This window comes from Macaca fascicularis, chromosome X, assembly GCF_037993035.2.
Source record: "Macaca fascicularis isolate 582-1 chromosome X, T2T-MFA8v1.1".
Classification (NCBI taxonomy): Eukaryota; Metazoa; Chordata; class Mammalia; order Primates; family Cercopithecidae; genus Macaca; species Macaca fascicularis.
Window position 1 is genome coordinate 95,479,749 of NC_088395.1, and position 6,000 is coordinate 95,485,748.

The window sequence follows — 6,000 nt, forward strand, 5'->3', positions numbered from 1 at the left end:
AGGGCACAAAGTGCTGAGGCTGCACACAGCAGGGAGGCCCTGGACCCGGCCCAGGAAATAATTTTTCTCTCCTAGGCTTCTAGGCCTTTGATGGGAGGGACTGCCACTAAGGTCTCTGACACGCCCTGGAGACATTTCCCCCCATATTTTGGCAATCACATTTGACTCCCAGTTACTTACGAAAATTTCTGCAGAAGGCTTAAATTTCTCCCCAGAAAATGAGTTTTTCCTTTCTATTGCATCATCAGGCTGCACATTTTCCAAACTTTTATGCTCTGTCACCTTTTGAATGCTTTAATGCTTAGAAATTTCTTCCAGCAGATACCCTAAATTACCTTTCTCAAGTTGAAAGTTCCCCAGATCTCTAGGGCAGGGGCAAAAAGCCACCAGTTTCTTTCCTAAGGCATAGCAAGAGTGACCTTTACTCCAGTTCCCAACAAGTTTATCATCTCCATCTGAGACCAGCTCAGCCTGGACTTCATTGTCCATATCACTATCAGCATTGTGGTCAAAGCCATTCAACAAGTGTCTACAAAGTTCCAAACTTTCCCACATCTTCCTGTCTTCTTCCGAGTCTTCCAAACTGTTCCAACCTCTGCCCATTACTCAATTCGAAAGTCACTTCTGCATTCTCAGGTATCTTGTAGCAATGCCCCACTCTTAGTACCAATTTAATGTAGCAGTCTGCTTCCACATTGCTATAAGGGAGTACTCAAGACTGGGTAATTTATGAAGAAAAGAGTTTTAACTGACTCACAGTTCCACATGGCTGGGGAGGCCTCAAGAAACTTACAATCATGGTGGAAGACACCTCTTCACAAGGTGGCAAGATAGAGAATGAGTGCAAGCAGGGGAAATGCCAGACTCTTAAAAAACCATCAGATCTTGTGAGACTCACTCATCATCATGAGAACTCCATGTGGGAATCACCTCCATGAACCAATTACCTCTACCTGGTCCAACCCTTGACATGTGGGGATTATGGGGATTACAATTCAAGGTGAGATTTTGGTGAGGACACAGAGCCCAACCGTATCACTAATCATACTATTTTAAAAAATTCTAGATTTTATCATACTATGATTTTTCCTGCTGTCAATTTGTGTTCTTATTTTGTTGTATCTCTTTCTTACCGTTTGACCTATTGCTCCTCACAAGAGGGCATTAGCTGCGGGGGTCTGCCTTCAGACCCTGACCCAAATGACGGATGAATAAAACGTACACTGACAGAGATATTCTGTTTTGCCAGTCCTGCCGAGTGTCTGACTGCCTGCACACCAAGAGGTTTTTTCACTACGGCCAGCCCTGAGCAGTTTGCACTCCAGGCATTTATTTAGTATACAGTTAACAGAAGCTGAGTCAACACACATGTAGATAATTAACATTGTTAAGAGGGTAGTTCTAGGAATGATTAAAGCTTAGGTACCTGGGTTTAAAGTAAACACTATTAGGGGTCAATATCCCTGGTAGACATTCCCGACAACCGCCCATCCCAGGGCCATCTGGCTCAAAGGTTAATGGAGGTAGGGTAAACAGACTTAACTGGGGAAGCCTCTATTGTCCTTAGTATTTACCCTATGACCTAATGCTCTAAGGTAAGAACCAGCTGCCTTCAGCCTGTTCAATTATTACAAGCGATGTAACCTTTCGACCTTCCAAAAAGGTATGTGACTATTCCCTATAACTTTCCCTAATAATTCCCTTTAATATTTCTGCCACTATCCTGAGTGAATCCCAACAGTGTTAGATTTACTTATATATTTTAGAGTATTAGTGTATCAACTTACTCTGGGTGGGATAATTTTTTGTATATTTTCTTTTTCTCTCTCTCCACTTACTGACCTGGAAGTTTTACAATTACATTCATCTGACCCCAGGGAGGCTAGAATAGAATTAGATATGATATTAGTATTCTGAGATTCCTGTAGTTTACTGATATTGGGGTTTTCATATAACTGGCTGTTGAGCCATTGAGGAACCTGACTCAATCTTTGACGTGATGATACAGCTGTATCTTTATTTAAAATACCCTCAATAGGCGAGCTTTTTATTTTATATTTTATTTTTTATTTATGCCAAAGATAATGGTTTCTATTTCTTCATAAAGGTAATTGCCAAAAGACATTTGGTTGCACCCATGCAACGTTGGCCTGAGTAGTATTTTAAATATAAATTCGCTGTCAGCATTTTAAAAGTAGAATATTACACATAAAAGTCTTGACTGTGGAAAAATTAGAGTATCTGTAAGCCACACACCTGCGTTATTTTATTACCAACAATCTGGGGCTTGAGAAATAGCTGTGCCTTTTAGGCTTAGTGTAAATACTGTAATCTTTCCATTGTCTTCATTACTCTGTTTTTTTCCTCAAAATCAGAGTTTGACTCATTTTACTTATCCATAATATTACTGCAGCCTCTTTGCACATTTTGAGAATATGCTTTAGTGCTTATATATACACACATACACACACACATATATACATACACATATATACACACACATACACATATACACACATTTACACACACATATATATACACACATATATTCTAAAAGAAAAAGCAAAAATTTGTTCCAAATGATTCATCTTTAAGAGTAAGAAATAAACTTTTCCTATTACACTGTGTATTACTTTAGACTTAGCCACCATTAACCAGTCAACAGCTATCTGTAACCTTGGGTATGCGACTAACATATTTGGAATTTAGTTTATTTTCCTTAAAAAAAATGAGAGAATAGTTGACCTATCTACTCTACAGTGTTGTTATGATAAAACAACTATAGGAAACTGAAGGTAGACATGAAAGATTGATGCTGTATAAATGCTGTCATATATAAGATAGTGCCAATTTAACAGATGACTACTGAAGGGGCAGAGGAAGAAGAATGGGAGGCTTCATCAATCATTCCTCCCCTCACAACAAGGACATCAATTTAACAATTTAACAACTATCTACAAACGAAAAGCACCTTCATAAGAACCAAAAAATCAGGTTAGCACTCACAGTACCTGGTTTTAACTTTGTATTGAAAAAAGAGGAATTGAAGAGGTAGAAAAAAAAAAAAAAATCTTGAATTACCAATGCAAACTGTTCCCCCATCCCTGGCAGCAGTTGCTGGGTGGTGAGAGCCTCTCTGAGGAACTGGGAAATGAAGAGCACAACAATTGTGAGGCACTGAACTCAGTGCTGTTCTCTTACAGCAGAAAGAAAAGCTGGACCAAACTCAGCTGATACTCCCCACAGAGGGAGCGTTTAAACCAGCCACAGCCAGCAGGAAATTACTGATGCCAGCGGCAGAAACTTGAGTTTCTGCAAACGTTTCCACCACAGATTAAAGTGCTCTGGGGCTCTCAACTAAGTTGAAAGGCAGTCTAGGCTACAAGGACTGCAACTTTTAAGCACTTCCATAACCTACTGAGACGCCAGCTGGGTAACAAAGAAATTGCTGGCATTATCCCTCCCCTGACTCCAGGCTGCACAGCTCACAGCTCCAAAAGAGCCCCCATTTTATCACTTACGAAAAGGAGAAGAAAGAGTGGGGAAGACTTTGTCTTGCATGTTGGATACCAGTTCAGCCACAGCAGGACAGGACACTGAGCAGAGTTGTGAGGCAATAATTCCAAGCCCTAGCTTCCAGATGATATTTTTAAACATGCCCTGGGCCAGAAAGGAACCTACTGCTTTGACGGGAAGAATCCAGTCCTGGTAGGATTTATCACCTGCTAACTGAAGAGCCATACGTTCTGAATAACCAGCAGCGATACCCAGGTACTATGTCTTGGGTGAGACTCTGAGATGTGCTGGCTTCAGGTGAGACTCAGCACATTGCCAGCTGTAGTGACTATGGGCAATACTCCTTCTGCTTGAGAAAAGCAATGGGAAAAGTAAAGGGGACTTTGTCTTACATCTTAGCTACCAGCTTAGTCACAGTAGGGTAGAGCACCAAGCAGGATCTTGGGGATCCTGACTCCAGGACTCACCACATGAACTAGATAAGCCACTAGGGACCAATTCTGGCTAAAAAGAGATATTTGACATTTCAGAGTATTCAAAATAGCTGTGTTGAGGAAACTCAAAGAAATTAAAGATAACACAGGGGGAGAAAATAAAGCAGAAATCTGCAGCTGAAAAAAATGCAACTGGCACAGTGAAGGATGCAAAGTATTTTAAAAGCAGAATCACAGAGAAAAGACAATTAGTGAGCTTGAAGACAGGCTAAAACACAAAGTGAGAGAATTCAAAAGTAAAAACAATGTAGCACACCTACAGGATCTAGAAAATAGTCTCAAAAAGGCAAATCTAAGCGTTATTGGCCTTGAAGAAGAGGTAGAGAAATAGATAGGAGTAGAACGTTTATTCCAAGATATAACAGAAAACTTCTCAAAGCTAGAGAAATATCAATATCCAAGTACATGAAGATTACGGAACACCTAGTAGATTTAACCCAAAGAAGACTATTTCAAGGCATTTAATAATCAAATTCCCAAAGATCAAGAATAAAGTATCCTAAAAGAAACAGCAGTAAAAGAGAAACAAGCATACAATGAAACTCTAGTATGTCCAGCAGCAGACGTTTCAGTGGAAACTTTAAAAGTCAGGAGAGACCGGCATGACTAGTTTAAAGTGCTGAAAGAAAAACACTTTTAAACTAGAAGTGTATATCTGTAAAAAATAGTCTTCAAACATAAAAGAGAAAGAAAGACGTTTCCAAACAAACGAAAGCTGAGGAATCTCATCAACACATAGACCTATTCTACAAGAAATGCTAAAGGGAGTTCTTCAATGTTGAGGTGGCCAGATCCAGCACAAAGTAACATCTTTGGGGGTAACAAAGCCTCATTATCTGTTTGAAATGGCTCAAGAGCTGCTTTTATTAGCACCCACAGTGACCAAACTGAGACTGGAATTTTTGCTCCATCTTTATACGCTTTTTAAAAATCTCTGCCAATTCTCTCCCATTCATCCAACTCCATAGTCCCTTGTTGTGGGAACCATGGGCAAAACTGCTTTACTGCACTAAAGAGTGATAACAAATTCTGAGTACTATCTTTCACTCTTTCACTCTCCCTCTTAGTAACAAATGCCTTAAGAAATTTAAATAAGCAGAAAGTCTGCTTTCACTTTGTCCCATTATTACCCTGGTTCTTCCGAGTGCTCAGCTTTACCATCGAGCTTCTAGCTTCTTTTAGACGTCCTCGGGTGTCCTTTGATGATGCGTCCTCCACTCTCACATGCTCTGGCATTCCTTCACTGGGGTCTTTGTCACCCCACGTTGGGCACCAGGAATTTTGAAGTGGCCAGATCCAACACCAGGTCATGAGGGCGATGAAGCCCGGTGGAGTCAAAGTATTGAGGGAAAAAAAGACAGTTCAAGAGAGAAGTCGGACAAGGGGGAACCACTGCAATCATGGAGGCTGGGAAGACCCCCCACCCCCAGCTCTGGGAGCTCAGGCTATTTATTGGTAATCCGACAAAGAAACAGGTGGTGAGAATGTGGCGGTCAAAAGGGCAGGCGTATGATCTACAGCTGTGACGGCTTAGCATTTATATGGAACATGTTTTGCTACTTGAGATAATGGGGATAGGCGCTTAGGAGGGCTAGGAGCAAGGAGCCTGCAAGTCTAGAGGTATTCCAGAGGACATTATGTCAGTCATGCAAGCCCTGCCTCAGCTTTCTTCCCAACCCTCAGCTTTTTCCCAACACTTCAATAAGAAAAACATATTAATGAGCAATAAGTAATCAACTACAACAACTTACCAAGACATATACAATACAATAAGATTTGAATTTAAAAAAAGATTAAAAAATGACAGGGCAAAGTTAAGATGTAGTTTTATTATTCCTTGTTTGCTCCTCATTCAAACAGTTTTAAGTCATTATCAGCTTACAATAATGGATTATAAGACAATATTGGCAAGCCTCATAATAACCTCAAACCAAATAACATACAATGGATACAAAAAAATAAAAAGAAAAAATAAATCATATCACCAGAG

At 40.2% G+C, this 6,000-nt stretch overlaps 1 long non-coding RNA gene across 1 annotated transcript in view; it reads right to left on the bottom strand.

Annotated features, from left to right (window-relative positions):
* The window catches only part of LOC135969221 (uncharacterized), a 57,177-nt gene extending 51,740 nt beyond the window's left edge, over positions 1–5,437 (bottom strand). The window contains exon 1 of the long non-coding RNA XR_010584359.2: positions 5,141–5,437. This is a non-coding gene — a long non-coding RNA (uncharacterized lncRNA). The remainder of the gene's footprint in view (positions 1–5,140) is intronic.
* Between the last annotated feature and the right edge of the window lie 563 nt (positions 5,438–6,000).